The 16950-nt window shown below is 45.3% G+C and overlaps 1 long non-coding RNA gene across 1 annotated transcript; it reads right to left on the minus strand.

The window, feature by feature from the left end:
* LOC121106742 lies at window positions 1–8932 on the minus strand. Its single transcript, XR_005839689.1, has 2 exons — window positions 4555–8932; window positions 1–2245 (listed from the first exon to the last, which is right to left on the minus strand). It is a non-coding gene; the product is annotated as an uncharacterized LOC121106742 (long non-coding RNA).
* Window positions 8933–16950: the final 8018 nt, after the last annotated feature.

The raw sequence follows: 16950 nt of genomic DNA on the forward strand, positions 1-16950 counted from the left end.
TAAGCTCTTTCCTGCCTTTATTATACATAACTCATCACACCCAGAATTTAATGTGTTCTTTTTGCAAATGTGCTCTGCCAATTTATTGTATAAGCAACACCTTGATCTTCATTCTCCGATACGAATTTCTTAGAAAAGCTCTGATGTTGGTGCCAGGTTTTATTGGTGGGATAGTTGGAACTGCGGAGAGAAGGCTATAAACCTCAATGTTAGCAAAACTATTATTAGTGCTTACATTTAAGTGTGAGAATAATCTCTTTCCTATTCAGAGAAGTATTTAGTTCTATGCTTTACTGTAAGTGCATGTTTAAATTCAATTAACTTCATTTTAATCACGGGCTTAAGTGCTTTGCTCTCTTGGGATAATAAGACCACTGGCATTCCATTTAGCTTGCTGAGCTTGTTTTTAAGTAAATTTTGTACTCTCAAGTACAAACTGACAAACATGCAAATAAGAGTTACCTTTTTTGCCTAAAGACAGAAAATGATAAACTGAGCAGTTTTACAGTCCATAAGGGGAAACACCGAGGCACAGAGTAGCTATTCATTTCCCTGATACTATCGTATTAATTGTCTGTTAGTGAAATAGAGCCTTGTAAGGCAGTTCCATCTTTGATCTGCTTCAGTACATTACCAAGGACAAACTTACCCATTATTTTCCATTAAAATGAAGAACTTTGCTTGCTTGTTTGCCAGACAAAAGCAAATGTCTTTGAGACATTGTGGCCCATAGCTTCACTTGATACAAATTGGCACGTCTCCTTCATTCCAGTGGAATTACACTAATTTTACACCTCGGAGTACATCTCGGAGACTTTCCACGTCATGTATAAACTTGAATGGAGATTCTGTATCATGAGGTGAGATCATAATGTGCAAGCATTTCACAGACTTAAAACTATGAGGTCTGGGAATGCTTGACTGTTGCTAGTAAATACAATATGGCCTGGTAATTAGGTGGGACTGATTATTTACAAGAATAAGCCAGTTTGTAAGCAGAGCCAGAAAGCAGTTTTCTTGCCATGGTACTCTTAATTAACACCTTTTCCTCACCAAAGCTGTAAAATGCAAAATTATTTTATTAAGTTTTATGTTGCTCAAAAAAAAGACCTTTCAAACTTCATTAATGTTTGATCTGCACACCAGAGAAGTGACCATTTTAAAAAGAAGTAAAAGAATAATTGAAAAATTTGAACGTAAACCAACTCATACCATTGGCAAAAATATTCCTGAGACAAACTGAGGGCGGACATAAAATAATGCCTGTTTTCCACCGTTCCATTTGAAAGAGAATAAATTGCGTTCTATTGTATCAGTTACTTCAATTAACCTGAAATGAAAGATGTTCAGGATTTTGTAACACCTTGTAGAATTTAGGGAATCAGACCAAAAGCAAATCCAACAAAGTGGATTTTTCTGTTTTCCATACAGATACGTCAACAAAAAGTGATATTAACAAAGGCTCAGTATAGCAAAATATGTTGAGAAGATGGGGGAGCCACAATGCATCCCACACATGGGCTGGGGGGGCTGGGAGAGGCAGGGAGCCCCAAGGACTGATAGTGAAGTGAGGCTTCACTATCAGTACTTGTAGTGCTCTTGTAGTGCACTTGTAGGAGCACTCAGGGTTTTGCCCCTAATTACAAAATGTTTGCACTCTTCCTGGTCCCTCCAGAATTTATAGACTTTCAAAATGTTGGTTAGAATGACTTTCCAGGGTCCCACCTTTCTCTTGATGGACAAATACCTTTGCGTAAGTTGAAGAGAAGTTGGGTTTGGCTGGTAGGGCTTTGCCTTCTCGCTGAGCCTTTCCTCCACCTGCCTTTTTCCTTCCCACTTGTTTTTGCAGGCTTCACACTCAGAAGACCATAAGGCCATTCAGAGGCCCTAAATATATTATTTAATCTAAACGGAAAAAAAGAAGACGTGTCTGGGAGCAGAATGATTTCAGGATGTTCCAGTTCCTGAGGTGGGAAACCCCATGGTTAGTCAAAGATAATCCTGTTATTTCCACCAGTTTGACAGCAGTGTAACCATCACTTCCTGTTGGGTGGTAATGAAGCTGCATCAGTGCTAAAGGAGAGCAAAGCCAAACCATCCCAGCTTCCGAGTACAGAAGGGCTTTTGGACCTCCGTAGAAGTACACTTCCTTGTAAGCAGCAGTAATCCAGGACTATCCTTCCTAGGTTCTTTGCATTTAAACATCAGATGGGATGCACGACTTCAGAAGTGTTTTCTATCTGCACTGTAAATCAGAAAAAAAAAAAAAAAAAAAGGCAGTGAGTATTAAGAGCTTCCTTGGAATGAATTAGCATTTAAAGCCAGCTCAGCACTATTGTGTATCTGAGCAACAACCCTGAGTTCAGAAAGTTCAGTATAATGTAATTGAGATTTTTGTATATTAGAAGACAAGTCATATGGAATTTCTTTGCAGGCAGAAGTCTTGCTGCTTCCTTTCTGAACAGGGCCTGATTAGTGACAGCAGAATTCAGCTTTATGTTAATGCACCATTTAGTGCCCCGCTTTCGCACGCCGCAATGCTACATCTGTGCCCATTTCAAGTTCTCAGTTAAACTGGAAGCAAAAAGAATGGATTGAAATGGTGCATTCCAAGTGTCTCTCACATAGCTTTGCTCGCAAGCTGAATGGTCCTTTTTGTAACCAAAAGGACCAGAAGCAGCCTCCTTTCCCATCTGGAAGCCTTTTTAAAATCTGGCTTTTACATTTCTTTATGGCAGCAGAGAGAAAAAGACATAGCCTACATTGATGCTGTGCTTGCAGGTTGTCTGCCATTGCAATGGGCACAATGCACTTCCCCAGCCAATGCGTGGTTGTGCGCGAACCATCCATTTTTATCACTTTCAGTTATTGTTTCCTTCCTCTCCACAAGCATTTCCCACAGTGCCACTGTTTTCTATTGGCCTCCTTACTCAGCCAAGCTAATAGTTAGGGGCACACTGGGCATTTTGTTATGCTTTTTTTTATGTTCTGGTAGGCATGAAAACACTCAGTAGGGATTCCATTATGTTTTAGCACTTGTGTTGAAGGGTGAAATAACTTCACAGCCTGTCAGGGTAGTGATGCATCGTGAATAGTTCCTTCTTTATTCTACATATTTTTATTTAAACATTCTTAACCATGTTTTGTAACAAGCTGCTTTCACTGTACCAGACTGTCTGGAGCAGGAGGATCTGTTTTAGTTTTCAAATGACCATGAAAGATTGGAGAAAAGCCACAAACAAGAACATTCCTGTATTAAGTTATCACTTTTTTTTTTCCATGGATCTGAGGCTGGGGAGCTGAATCTCAGCAGAGTTTTTACCTTCATTTGCTGTTTTGCTGCCCCCGTTTTCAAAAGATTTTGTTGTTTTCACCTGAGTGCTGATTTCATCTCAAACTCTGACAATTTTATCTCTTCCATGATTTCTTTGAAGACTGGATGTCAGAATTTATGAAGGCAAACCGGTGCCGAAACCCATGAAGTCTGTGCTCACGTGCCCCTTTTTTTTCAGATAATCTTTGTCTTCAGAGCCTTGCCAACAACTCCTGCTTTTCCAATACCAGCGAGTATCAGATTTGCCTTTTTTGCTGTGTTGCTAGAACTCATCACCACATTCAGCTGAATGACTGCACCAGGCCTGTGGTAATGAACATCTCTGATGAGCTCGTTTTCATGAAACACCCAAACTTCTCTACCAGTATCAGCTGCATGAAGGTCATGCAGCTGCAGCAAGGGGTACTGCGTGGGGACTGTGGCCAAGGCCAAGGACACAGCCTCGGAATGGGAGAGGAGGAAAGGGCATTCCCCTGCATAGCTCACAGCTCCGCATGGAACGGTTCAAGTTAGAAGTCACTGAATGTTCCCGATCATCAAAACAAGAACATCAGTGAAGGAAGGACCTTGTATACACACTGAATGAATTCAGGACACAAAATCTCATCAGTCTCTTCTTAGTCTGGCAGTGTGCTTCTGAAACACCACAACGCTCTTTTGGTCTAACTTTCAGAATCTCTCAGGGGGTGGCTGAAGCCACCAGCCACAACGGTACATCAAAACATGATGATGTATCAGCAATAGCATGGCCTTTGTCACATTGCCTTTTGTGCTGACTTGTGCTCATGGATAAAATTTCTTCAGTAGGCCATGACAGTATATGTCACCTAGACGACCATCTTTAAAAACAGCTAAATTATAGAACACTGAGTGAAAACAGGAGCAATTTCTTCACACTACATGAGATGGCCCAGTCAGGGGCGTCTGCTGCAATTTGCCCTAAACCCCAGTGACGGTGAGCAGGACACGTTCTGCTGGAGGCCGGCTGAGAGTTTGGTCATGACTCAGAGCGTTGTTAATCTTCCTTCCTTAGGGTTTCCTTCCTCCCTGTCTCCAGGAAGCGGGTCCTGCACCAGCTTTCTGCCTGGAACAAAGAGTGGCCCCACCACGGCATCTCAGCCTCACCTCTCGCAGAGGAAAGGAGTTCACTGTGTGTGCAGCCCCATCGGTCCCTGCTCACACCCCGGGAAGGACAGAGCTGCTCGGTTGTGGCCTCTCACCTTGGTGCTGCTCCTGCTGGGAAGAGCTTGTCCAGGGGCTTCGCAGAGCATGGCCTGGCCAGGGTATAGCATAGCACTCAGTAAAGGGAAAGATGAGAACCCTCTCTCCAAGGCTTTGCAGTCCTCTGTTGATTTAGAAGTCCTAAAGACAAAGTTCATTAACAATATTTCCCTCGTGGCTTGACCTGAGTTGGAAATACTTTTCACCATTAGCTAAGAATATATCTTAAGAATGCTAACACAGTATTTTCCTATTGACCCAGCAGAAAAAAAAAAAATCAAGGCTGATTAAAATAGATGGCTGTGTGGATACAGAAGTGTAGCTGTGTAAATTGAAGCAATTGCACCAAAATTACAGCAAGAATTCTTGAGTAAGCATTAACATACTTTGGATCTGTCCCTGTGCTCAGTTTTCATTGATTTACTGTAATTGGAAGCACTGAAAGGAACCTTTTGCCTCTAAATCCTTAGTGAGCAATAACAAAGTTTCTATAACATGATGTCAAATTTGGTTTAAAAATAAATAAATAAGAGGAAATTTTGGAAAGTTCTGCATCAAGAATCTAGACTGGCCTGTTAAGGATACCACACAGTGGCTGGGTTTTGCAAGAGCGATTCAGTATATTCTGCAGCACAGAGTCAACAGTCCCTTGTCCTTTTCAGCAGTTACGTGGCTTTGGGGGAAAAAAAAAAACAACAAAACACCACAAAACCCCCTTCCTTTTGTCTCAATTTTCTCAAAGTTTGAGATTATTTTTTTTCCATGTTTTAAAATGTAAATCAGCAACTCTTCTATTGACCTGTTTATTACAGGAGTAAGCGTGAACTGCAGGGCAAGATTGCTGGCTGCAAGTAGTTCGTGCTCAAAGGACACAAGCTAGGACTCATGCTCTCTCCTGCCTCACAGACATTTTATCAGCTGGAAGTAAATTAATAACATCTCAGAAATGATTTGCATTCACTAGCTCAATGAAAGAGAGGCAACACAGAAAAAAGTAATCACACAGGAATGTAGAGAACATTAAAAACAGCAGGAAAAGAGAGTATATAGTCAAAACACAGGTGCTTCATCATCATATTTCCACTCGAGTGTCCGTATCCTCAAATAACCTGCAGAGAAATCCCTGGAGGAGGTGGTGGTGGGCGGGCTGTGGACGATGGAGGACATGGAGCTGGCTCCACTGGCACTGAAGGGTCAGAGGCAGCAGGAGGGTCTGGGTGAAGCTTCTTTTCAGTGGTACAAAGCTGCTTTCTGGTGGTTTACCTGCTTGTATTTTTGCAGAAGAGTTGGTAGAACCCATGAGTTACGTGCTTAACAGCCATGGTATTTTTTGAATAGTGAAGTAAGACAATTAACCCTTTGAGGTTGCTTGGCTTAGAATTCAACGGGTGATGGCTGAACAGCAGGAGGAGCAGCAAGTCCTTACTGGAGAAAGGAAAAGCAGAGGGCAGGGCTGTGTGCCACAAGCAGTAGTATTTCCAGTGCTGTATGTGCTGACGCTAAATCACAGTAAAACACAGCAGAAGTTCAACACCATCCACATACACCTTGCCCTGATGATGTACTCCCTTCATCACTATAAGAAAGGTGCTTGAATAGCCAGAGCTGTGGAGGAGTAGGTGTCACATTCACTTTTTAACATCTCTGATGAGAAGAAGAAAGGAGAGAAACCATGCATGCTTGCAATTAGAAGTCAGGAGCCTGATCCAGAGCCTATTGAAGTCATCAGAAAGGTTTCCATTGACGTCAGCAAGCGCCAGAATGGGCCCCCAGAGCTTAGCCGCCTGCTAAGGACATCTTGGCTGCTGTCAGCCAGGGCTCCAGGCCCAGGCCTGGTCCAGATGGATGCCCTCATCCCCCCTCCTTGTTGTATGGCTACAAGGGTAGCCTACAAGCAGGGGGACACAAGTTTTAAGGCTCGTTCCAAACATGGACCAAGCAGCAGCATATTGCACGGCAGCCTTGGGCTGTGCTAAATTAATGCCATCTGCTCCTGGCCTTCCTCCTCTCGCCTCCTCCCACCTCCTCCCTCAGGGGCTCCTGACAGTGGAGAATAGCTGGAGTACAGTCACAAGCATCACGCCTCTTCCTGTCCCTAACACACCCTTTACACCCTTTGTTTCTCTCTAAGTGTCATGGGTGGAGTAGGATCCCAGTACGCTGGCTTAGAACCAGCTGGCAGCATCTGGCCAGGCTGTGCCCCGTTCCTTCCAGGCTTGGAGGACCTGAAGTCAGCAGAGCCTCAGCTCTGCAATCTCCATGGGTTAATGTTTGGGTTTTTGTTTTTTTCTTTTTTCTTTTTTTCCCCCCACCAAGAGAGGAGCTATTCTCAGTGACATCACTGCCCTCCCGGCTGAAAGCTTATGAACTTTCCAAATGTGGAGGAGAGTTGCAAATACCGTGTGAAATCTCTTCTCGCCCTAGGTTGGAGCCTTTGCCAGCAGCCCTTGCAGGGAAACTCCCACTGCTAGGCTGAGAGTTCAAAAGGTAGCAGCCATTTCTCACCACGAGTGTTTCTGAAATGCAATTGAAAGTAAAGATCCTAATTACATTTGGCATTTCTAATAGACAGTCTCCCGCTAAACAAATGACATCATTTGTGGCATTGGCAGTAAAAGAGCCCACTGTAAGAAACTGTAAACAAGACTCCATGCAACCTCATTCTGCTTTAACAAAAGGAAGGGAAAGGGGGACAAGTCTTGTTCAATGACCATGATGCTCACATTTTTTTTCAAGTATTAAGCACGTTCTGATACCTCTGCAAAACAGTTTGGAAATGAGGAAAAACATGTTCAGAAAACTGGGACTGGGAAATCATTGCACTTGGGCTGGGGGCATGGTCACTTTTCTGAATCTGAGCTTTGTCAGCATTAAGGACATCTGAAGACTGCATTGAGCCTCCTCTTGATCACTGAAAGCTATATTTGAAGTTTTGGTGGGATGCATTTTCCAAAACAGGAGTTACATCCACAATTCCTCTCAGGAAAAAAACAACAGTTGTACACCAGTGCTTCCTTCCTTACACAGCACTGCCTGTTGGGTCAGGTGGGGGTTAGACAAAGGTTCTGTACCAGAGGGTGGTGGGCATGGAACAGGCTCCCCAGTGCAGTGGGCACAGCCCCAAGCAGCTGGAGTTCAAGGACAATGCTCTCAGACATAGGGTTTGGATTTCGGGTGGCCCTGTGTGGAGCCAGGAGTTGGACGCGTTGGTCTCTGTAGGTCCCTTCCAACTCAGACTATTCTATGATTCTTTGAGTTCAGCCTCAGTCTGTGTATTTTCCAGTTTGCCTGTGTCCAGCACACTGACCCCATGACCGTGGTAGGGATCAGTGCAATGCAATGAGCTCTACCAAGGCCACAGGATCCTTCCCTCTCCTTCCCTCCCAGCCATCCTGCTCTGCTTACTTCGTGATATTTGAGGGCATTCCAACGTAAAGTGCTGCAAACACAGACCATTAGTTGTAACAGGATGCGGTTGGAGGCTTTTTGATATCCACATGCCCGTAACCATAACCTGCATTCAGCTATTTTCAGCCTCGAATGCAAATTAGAAGTAGCGTTTGCATCCAGATTGCCCTTAGTGCATAGATGTGATGGGTGATAATTTCAAACCACAGTGTAAGGGGAATCTTACAGTGCCTTTTTTGTGTCAGATATGTATGCATGTATTCTCACCTGGCACTAGAAATAGGTGCCCTCTGTCAGATTCCTTTTTAGAGAGCTGCTGTCACTGCTGTAGAAAGACAACGTCTCTCATGGGCTGCAACTTGAATCAAGATCTTAATACTTTCCCACTGCTCCATTTTTTGAACTTGCTGTGCTCCTAACAGCTTCTTTCCCCTAAGAAAAGATCTTACTCTCACTCTCTTTTTCCTCTGCAGATGTATGGCATACATACTTGATCCAATAATATGGAAATATCCCCTTGCCTACAAAAAGAGATGGGTTCATAATGTTCCTTTCTCATATTAATTTAGTTGCAAAACACTGTCTGAACCTCATGCAAACCTTTTTGGGGTACTAAGATCTTATTCATAAGAGCACTCGCCATATGGAGTGTGAAAGAAGCCATTTATGCCTGATAATGATAATAACCAGCAGCTGGGGGCTGGGAAAAGAAAGGAAAATACAACCTCAGAGAAGTTTACAGGAAAGGACGTTCAGCGCTGCCAGCAGGGTGAGGAGGTCACACATCTGGTGGCTCGTCGCGCTCCTTCCTTTGGGGTCCTACAGCCAGCCCATTCTGCCCTGCCAAGCTGCCAAGAATGAGCAAAATCTGGCACAGAGGAGAAAAAAATCACAGAGTTTAAGCCGGGGTGAGGACTACAAAGGAAGCGTTTGTGAAATCCCTCAGAAATCGTGTCGTGTTCATCCTCGTTAATCATGGAAAAACCAACAAACAGGGATCGCATTGACCTGCGTGCGCTAACTCAGTGGTCGCAAGCTTGCTGGGCACAGACTGCCACTGTTCAAATGAAAAGTGTGTTTCTGGGAAGCCAACTGCAAACCACCTTGCCACTCGTATGTCCTGCAGTACTGCTTTATTCTGCTCTGGCAAGGCCAAAAATGGCAAGTGTGTGGAAACTGCAGCTCTTTCTGGATGCACAGATCTTGCCCAGATGTTGATAACTGGACCTCTGCATGAGTGGAACACACAGGCTGGGGTGAAGCTGATTGTTTCCCAGCAGAATCTGCCACTGTAAATTACCATGTGGTGCCCTAGTGTCCACCTCCTGCAAAAACAAGGCGATGGAGAGCTCATCTTGTCAGCTCTCCACAAGCCTCTGAAATACATAGTGGTAGAGCAGAGGGACCAACACTTACCTAAAACCTAGAGTAATGCTTGAGTTTAACCTCCAAGGGCTCAGCAATCCACAGGAGGAGTAAGGATCTCATTACCAAAACCCCGTGAGATCTTACAGTGTTTTTCCTTTGCTGCTGCAATTTCAACACCTCCAGCATTTATTGTAAGTTATCTCAAACATTCACTGCGTTATTCAGTGTATGTTGATCTCCATCTATTTTTAACAAAAAATAAACTCAAATGCATATTGGAGAAGGATGTTTTTTCTCTTGAGTATCATAAGACCGCCTGATCACATCTTTTCCTTGCACTTAGTTCGTTGGTTTATGAATTATTTTCTTACACTGAGTACATAGTTGATAGTTTAATGGTTGAAAGCGATTGTTCTCGAAATATGGATGGAGTTGTCATGGTAATACATTGCTAGGAAGATTAAGGCATGCTTAAATTAAGGCATGCATTGAATTCTCAGTTGTTTTAGCTACTCTTTCCTTGCCATGTTTGGAGAACATCATATCTAGTGAAATCCTCAAGGCGTCTTAATGGCAAGTAGTCAAGTAGTCAAGTAGTGACTAACCAGTGCCTTGAGTCACCAATCTGCCATCCCTGGAGTCAGGCCAGTCCCGTGCAGCACACTCTGGGCTTCAGGGGCAGGCAGGACAGCCATTGGGCTCCGGCACTGTGTTTTGCAATTCCAGAGATTCTTTCCACCCCCTTTGAACTGAATCTCGAGCAGACAAACGCTCTGCTGGAGCATTTGGCTCCAAGACGCACAGGAAGATTTTCGAGAGCGAAGTTCAGACAACAAGGAGAGCTGGGTTTTTTTTTCCTCAAAGGGTTTTAAAGAGCATCGATAGCAATAGATGGGGCATAGGAGATTTTCAGAATTGCTTATTGAAAGCATCGCCTCCAGGGTTGCCTCCTACACACCTTGCACAGCAATTTGTTCGGCAACTATCATCGTAGCGATCTCTATCAGAAACTCTGATGAAGAAGATACTCAACCAAGTGCCTCGGTGTTTTTGCTAGCCTGATAGCATTTCCGCCTTGAAATGCTGACGCCAGCTGAACATCTGGTCCTACATGACCCTCACCAGGGATTTTCACACAGTGTGCTTTTGCACAGGCTCAGGGACAGCCCAAGGTTGTGGTGGGTAGGTGGGGAGGACAAGGCGTTCTCAAATAACTTTATGTTCCCAAAGCTCCCTGCAAGCAGCCCACCTGCATGTTCCTTCACAGCAATTTAGTCTGTGCCTCCCCAACTAGGCACAGTGGTGAAGAACACATGAAAGCCTTCTCTTTGACAATGTTCGAATGAGAAAGGAGCGTTATTGCCAGTACAAGATCTCAGATCCACACTGGTAGATGAAGCAGGAGTTAACGAGAAACCTCCAGACATTAAAAAAATATAAAAGCTTGGTCTATTAATGCATGGAAATACAATTTTCAAAATGGCCTAAATGAAACAGAAGCCCTATATTTATTTCTGACGCAGCTATTGCTATGGACAAAGCAAATCCACATCAGTAAGCCCTTGCAAAGAGAAGTTTGTTGACAAATCCACCCATGTGCAGTAATAACTTACTGCAACTGCCGTGAACACCTCTCTTGTCAGTCCAGCAATTAAACATTCACTGCCCTGTACGTGATCTGCAGCCTGCAGCCAAGATGACCCCGGGCACATGGGAAAAGGATCAAAACAAAAGTCATGTGATGGTTCTTAACAGAAACTACATTATCCATAGAAGAGACAAACACACATGGCCTTCAGATTCTTGTGAAACAATACCAGGACTGCGTCGGGACTGCGGCTGGGAAAAGCAGATGCTGCCCAAACGAGAATACACTGGAGAAGTTTAACATGCACAGCACATTGCAGGAAATCGTAGTGCTTTTGTGTGAGCAGAGAAGAGCTCATTGCGAGCTCATTTCCAGATCGCACTGATGAACCTCACATGGGAGAGACTGCAGAGGCAGAGCAGGATGGGTGAGCTCTCTGGGGCTGGGTGTCTGCCCCCGTGTTCAGCTGCTCCTGCAGGCAGGGCCACCTGCGAGGATGGGGCTGCCTTCAGGTCAGGAGCTACTGAAAAATGTAGGAACGTTTATGCAGCATTTCCTCTTAAGAGAGGCTTTTATCCAGAGCGAGGACTAGAAAGCGTCAGTTGGTGCTCAGTCATAGGAAATGAAAGGCACAGAGCAAGAGGGTCCCTGAGACACAGCAGGGAAAAAACTTCCTCTCAAACCACATCTTTGACTGCTTCAGAGATGTATTCAGTTTAACTCTTGCGTTCGTTTCTACAAATGTAAGAAAACTCCATCTAGCTACTTACTAATAGGCACCAAAACTGTTGTTTTGGATAGGACCTCAAATCAGCTTTAGGCCAGTAGGACAGAATACATGATCTGCTCAAGCTGTTTTTGCAGTGGCTCCCATAGTTTTATAAACCTTGCACTCTGCAGACTCGTGCAGATAACGTGGAAGCTAGCAATGTCATTTCTAAGGACGAGTACATTGTAATCCTTTTTGTTTGCCATTCCCAATGCCCACAGAAATATGTGAAAAATGTACAGTGTATTTATGGCTGATGTAGAAGTGAGACTCGGTTTATGGCTCAACCATGAAATCTCATTAGCTAAAATGGACATACATAGGTGAGGTTCACATGAGCTGTATCTTCCATAGAAACATCCTATCCTTAAAGCATTTCTGTGGTCCTCACCCCATCTCACTCCCAGCTCTGGGCATCTCCTCTGGGCTCCCATACAGATGTCACAGTGCCATGTGAACGGCCTCAGGTGAACAATGGCCCAGCTTGAGCCAAAAGTGACGCTGCTGTTGGCTGCACGCCCTGCACAGGGCAGGCACAGCATCATGCAGGGAGCAACAGGCTGCAGCTGCCTCACTCCTGGATGCGAACCGTCAAGGTGAAGGAAAGCAGCCTGTGCCCTCAGCCTATTTTCACCCTTCCTTCTTTAAAAAAATAATAATAAATAAAAGCCAGAAAAACAGACTATGAACACAATGGGGCTGATGCTTGCTCTAAAAGAGTTCTTGAGATTTATCCTATGGGCATCTCACAAAGCTGAAAGTCCCCTCCTCGCCCAGAGCATGACCATGCAGTGACAGACCCCATCTACACACTGAGTGCTGGCCCAGAATGAGAGCTGCCCGGCAGACAAACACGCGAAGCAGCCACTTGAAAAACAAAATTCCCCACTTTCTTGTGCATGTGGAATGAGCATGATTTATCTGGGAAGGAATTCGCCCTCGGCGTTGATCTCCTTAAAAGAGATGGTAACTAAAATAGCTACAGGCTGCTTGAAAATTAACCAGTTGTCGTGAGCAGGGACTTTCACAGCTTTCCCCTGCATCCTAAGGCACCTTCAAGCATTGGTGTTGGTGCCTCATCCCGCAGCAAATGGTGGCAATGGCTCTGAACGGGGTCAGGACTTGGTGGTGATTTCTAATTGAGAGGTCCCAGGACACAGACATCTGCCCTAGGAGAAGGAGCATTGCAATGAAGCAGGGTTAAAATAGCTGTTTTGCACAGCCGTTGTTGGCTTTGTAGCATTTGTGAAACCTGTTGTTAGTCACAAAATCTTTGTTTCAGTTTTTTATGGAGGAAAAAATATAAGAGTTTACTGAAGGGTTTAATGAATCTTTGAAGGCTGCAAGGATTGCCAAATTAACCTGCCAAAACAGCATTACTGAGCTCCTGGAAATTCATGACAAGGAAACTCGTATTTAATGTGCCTCATTTAAGTCATCTTACTCAGAGGAAGCAGCAGGTGCATCTCTCTGGAGCACCGAGATGCTAATGGAGACAGCATGCAGTCATTCCATGCCTGTGCCGTTCTGGAACTGAAGGAAAAGTCAGAAAGAACTCTTTCTTCTCCCCTCCAAAGCCCTCCAGAGGCAAAGTGGGCGTTCAGTCTCTCTTTAAAGATCCCCCACTTTCCTTTTTTCCCATAGCAGAAACCAGCATTTATCTCCCTCCTACTTTGTGTTTCCCCATAGCACAGATGCCAAATTCCAGCAAGCTTCCTTCCATCCAGCACTGCCTTAAGTACAAAGCTATTGATGTACTGTGCTTGCAGTGTTGGGGTAAGGAATCGCTGACAAGTTCCTAGAGCACAGCACAAATACCTGCCCACAGCAACTGCTCTCCACAGCAGTAGCACAGGCAGCCATAGTGGCACAAGGGCTCACAGCAGTCAGGACCAGGGGCACGTCACTTAATTGAATTTATATATATATATATCCCCCATTCTGCAGCTAGAGACGCACACACACATAACTGAAGATCCACTGATGCAGAGAGGATGGTGCTGTAGCTCACTGCCTGGATTCTGGGCAGGGTGGAAGAGCAACCATTCTGGTCCTTGCTTCCAAAACTGCTCCATCTGACGGCGACTTGGTGTAAGGCATACCCTTAGTTTTAGAAGTGAGAGTTCAGGTCCAGCTGAGAAGCTCCCTGCATCCACCCCAGCAGCAGCTCCTTCAGCAGCACCGCAGCAGGCTGCAAATGGTCACACTGAGACTCACATCTTCAGCACCAGAGGCGATTCGCCTACATAAACGCCTCTGCACTCAGCTCCCAGCATCTCTATATCAACTCTGCTCCTCTGTAGAGGAACATTTCTAATGCTGTGAACGGCACATTCACTAAAGAGCTGATATCTTGCACAGAAATGGAGCAAAGAAATTGCCCGTATCTGGGTGGAAAAAAAAAAAAAAAAAGGCCTAAAAACCTACAAGTTGCCTATCAATATATCTTCACTGGAATACAACCACATCTGAAAGGGGCCCTCCAAGGCCACTGGGTTCAGTCTGATATCTCCAGGGCAGCAATCCAGGAACTGTGCCTTCAGACAGAGAACATCTCCATCCCTCCAGAACAGTCACTGCCAAGCCTGCAAATAGCCTGCAAACAGCAGCATCATCCCCTGCCTTTGCAAAAGGTACATGCTGCTGGGCATACGAGATGATGTTAAGACAGTAAGAAATCTTTAATGATCAGCTTCATAATCCCTATGGAAAACAGCATTGGGAAGCTCCCTCCAGCTAATGCTGGGCTGGAGCTCAGCGCCCTGCTGGCAGCAAAGATTGGGATTCCAAGCAGAGCCTCTCTCTTGCATTGTAACATAAGGTGATGGAGGCCACCAGCAGCAGCACCAATAGGCACAAGCTCCTGGCCACCCACCCTCGTGCTATGGGGTTCTGGGAACAATGCTGGATTGCTCCTGCTTACTAAAACAGGAGTCGTTTTTACAGCACCATTTAAACGACTTCCTCAGGAAATTTCACAGGCATGCTGGAAGGCATTGATTTCAAGCAGAAAATATCCCAGCAGGAAACTCCAAAAGGAAAGATGTGCTGTAATTATATCTCTTCTGGGCTTGCAAGACAGAGGAAGACAAGACAAGCTAGCACGCGCACTGCAGCTATAATACGAAATAATGCTGTAATTAATAAAATCAAAGCTTTCAGAGCGCTTTTCTTGCAATCAGATTCTCGAAGCCTAAGTGCACATTTTCCATTTGGTTACACACACAATCACAGCAGCATCGCCATCAGTGGGCACAGCCCATCGCGGCTCCGCCATCGGTTAAACAAGCCCAAGCAATTAAGAACCCGTGATGGTTTCTGGTTCACAGAAAGGGCCTAGGATGCAAGCTGAGGCTTTCAGTCAATGTCTAGAAATAATAAATGCTTTAGCAGAAGGAAAACAACAGCACAATAAACATGGATAATGGCTCTGAGGCCTGAAATGGTTTCAGACTGCCACAACTATCGACATTCCTTTTATGCAGCTTCTCTGAAATTACCTTCTCTCAGCTCATTTAGGATCTGCACACACGCTTTCTCTCCTTAGTAAACTGAAAATTAACCCGTGGCATCTTTTTGCTTCAGAGCTCACACGATTTACCAAGCATGGATGGGTTTTAGGGTGATTATTTTGGTAATTATTTTCTGGATATCCAAGCAAAATTGCCAATACAGAACTAAGGGTTGGAGGAGGGACTAGATGCAAGACTTTTTGTTTGTTTGTTTCAATGAAACACTTCAGGACGTGTTCTGGAGACCCCAGATATCTTGCTGTGGGTCTCCCAGTGGGTCTGCAATGGAACGCAGGTTTCCCATGATCCCATCAGCCTCCACTTTACCTGCAGCACTTCCGAGATGCTGATGTGGGCAACACAGTTTGAAATTCTCTTGGTGTTATTTTGTTTTCAGTCCCTCTGAAGAAACTTCAGTCCCACTGAAAGAACCCCACCAGGACACCCCCCAGTGTCCTAAAGCCATCGTGCTGTGCAGGCAGGAGTCAAATTGCCCGGCTGTTTATTTAACGAGGAGCTGACCCTTGTGCCGAGGTCAGCCACAATGAGGTCACAGCCACAGACCATGCAGTGCTGAGGAACAATGACTGTTCTCACTTTCAACCACCCGGGCTGCCCTTGAACTCCCACTGCATGCGGCCATCGCCCTCCTTAGCGCTCTTGGTGATTCCCCAAAGCATACTTTCATCCAGAGAAAGAGTGCAAGGAGGAGTTCGGTTTTGTTAGGTTTTGGCCATGGTATTGAAAAAAAGGGAGGAGAGGATTTTGCAGGAGTATTATATAGGCAGTGGGCTTTCATCTCCTGTGATTTAGTGCCTATTTTGCCTTTGCCACATACACCCTGGTACAAACATCAGATTTGTTTATAAAGGGGGAAGTCGCACTTATTTCTTCACATTTCTCCCCAGAGCATCTCTTCCTATCGCAGCTCGCAGAATAAACAGAAGAAAAGCCCATTTTATTGGTGCAAACACAGAGCATAGGCCAAACTTCGCAGCTAAGTTCTGTGCTGATGGTTGGACACGATGACCTTAGTGGGCTTTTCCAGCCATAACAGCTCAGTGATTCTAAGTTCCACAAACCCACCCTGCAGGGCAGGCGCCCCTGCTTTCCCCCATAGCAACTTGTCCCACTTTCCTTGTCTCTGAGCCAAACAAGGGCTGTGCTCTCACCACAGGGCTCGGCTTTGCACTGCTGCCAGCAGGGCTATTAATAACCCCGAACAATAGCTGACCTTGGCCCGCGTGAGCTCTTGGCTGCCCCGGGTTTGCTTTGTCCTGCAGCTCCCACCCTGCTGCCATGGCCACCGAGCCCATGGGTGCTGGGAAGGGACAGACCCACCATCGCTGCTGCACTCGGGGCTCAGTCACAACGTGCCCATATGGACACAGCCACTGTTCCCGTCCTGTAAGCACAGAGAAAAGGTCACCAGCTCCCCGCTGAGCTCTGTAATTAGGCAGAAGCAATTACTGATAGCAAAGTAAACTTTGAAACACAAAGCAAACGGTTCTCCCTAGCGGTTTGCTTCCTTTCTTTCTGGAACACCACACAGGTGGCTCGGTTTCCCTCCTCGCTTATTTTTGCACGATTCTCCCCTGCTTGCTCTGGGCTCAGCCAGCCAAATCCCTTCTGGTTTTGTTTTTTTGTTTTTGTTTTTTTTTTTTTTTTTTTAATCTTTATGCTCCCCCGCTTTGCCCGCTGGGTTGCTGATGCGGGGAGCGGCCCCGGGGTCGCCCAGCAGAGGGACCTC

This window comes from Gallus gallus, chromosome 13 (assembly GCF_016699485.2).
Source record: "Gallus gallus isolate bGalGal1 chromosome 13, bGalGal1.mat.broiler.GRCg7b, whole genome shotgun sequence".
NCBI lineage: Eukaryota > Metazoa > Chordata > Aves > Galliformes > Phasianidae > Gallus > Gallus gallus.